Below are 1,770 nucleotides of genomic sequence, written 5' to 3'. Positions count from 1 at the left end.
GTTTTTAAAAATACGGTGCCAGCAGGCGGTGTAACAGTTAGGTCACTGGACTTCCATATGGCCGATTGCTGTTGAGTCCCTGACTCACTGGCTTAAAAATCATACCTAGTACTTGTGAGTGTGTGCCCGAGATCGTGGAAGGAGAGTGGAGGAGAAGGGATTGTGGTATGCCCATCCTCCCAGGGGGTGATTTCTCACTTTCTCTCTCACTGTCTCTGTCTCTCTCCTCAGCAAGTGCACATGCCTAGGCAAAAGGAAAAAAAAAAAAAAAAAAAATCTCTAAAAATTAAAAAAAGTTCTATGGGGACCAGTAGATGGTCAAATAGTTACGTTGCTGAACTTTCATGTAGTTGGCCTGAACTTCCACATAGTTGACCACAGTTTGAGTCCTGGAACTGGCATCTTGAAACTCACGCGGGGTGTGTGTGCATGTATGCCCATAATCCCAAGAGGAGAATGGAAAAAGGGATGTGGTAGTTGGTAGTGTGGCCATCCCCCAAGGTGGGGAGGGGGGATGATTTTTCACTTTCTGACTCTTGTCTCTCTGGGAAGTGCATGCATCCTATGGCAGAAATCTCTTTTTAAAAAAGAGAAAAAGTTCTATGGTTCATGTGTAGTATCTGTCTAGTGAAAATAGTATTTTTTTGGTCAATTCTGTGAAAAATTTAAATAAAGAGCTATAAAATTCATAGATTTAGGCTTAATTTTGTGCTGTATTCACATTTTTCCTCCTTTTTTAGGATAGTCAGATAGATGCACTCAAAAGAGTAATTTGTTATATATATATATAATATTTTTGCCTTAAGGACGTGTGCACTCGGGGGAATACAGAGGGAGTCAGACAGACAGTAGAGGGAAAGTGAGAAATCACCCCCCCGGGGGGATGGTCACGCCACAATCCCTTCTCTCTTTTCCTCCCAGGATCTTGGGCATGCACATGCATGCCTGGGGTGATTTTCAAGCTACCAGGCTAGGGACTCATGTGAGAATCCAGTAACATAACCATTACGCCATCTTTTTGTCCGTAATATGTTATATCTTTCGATTCTGTCTCTGTGGTTTGCCTTTGTAAAAATGCCTTCATCTGAAATATTGATAATTAAGTATAACAGTGTATATATTAGTTTTTAAAGTTTGGTACTTCAAGGGGTGGTCATTTTAAAAGTGAAGGATTAATTGTGAGATCTTAGCTGTTGTAGGATGAGATAAGATTTCAGTTGTACCAACTGCAGGCTTTGCTCTAAAATTTAAGTTGTTATTATTTCTTTGTCCTCAAGATAGAATTTTTTGTGTTAGGGTGGGGAGGAAGATTAATTTTTATAGATTAAGACTTCTGGTTAGTTGGAATTTGCCATAGATTAAGACTTCTGGTTAGTTGGAATTTGCCATACTGCTTTAGAAATAGAAAAATTCTGGGACCACCAGATGGCCTAATGGGTACGTCACTGGATTCCTATGTATTCAATGGTGGTTTGAGTCCCGGACCTGGTGGTTTAAGCTCAAGCCAGGCGCATGTGCGTGCATGCCCAAGATCCCGAGAGGAGAAAGGAGAAGGGATTGCAGCATGGCCATCTCCCTTGGGGGTAATTTTTCACTTTCTGTCTCTCTGTCTTCTGGCAAGCGCATGCACCCTATAGCAAAAACCTCTCCAAAAAAAAGAAATTGAAGAGAAATCTTTTTTTTTTTGTGGAGAGGTTTTTGCTATAGGGTGCGAGCGCTCGACAGACAGACAGCGACAGAGAGACAGAAAGCAAGAAATCACCCTCCAGC

Source organism: Tupaia chinensis, unplaced genomic scaffold (genome assembly GCF_000334495.1).
Source record: "Tupaia chinensis unplaced genomic scaffold, TupChi_1.0 Scaffold000111_1, whole genome shotgun sequence".
NCBI classification, from domain to species: domain Eukaryota; kingdom Metazoa; phylum Chordata; class Mammalia; order Scandentia; family Tupaiidae; genus Tupaia; species Tupaia belangeri.
Note: the sequence above shows the minus strand (reverse complement) of the source record.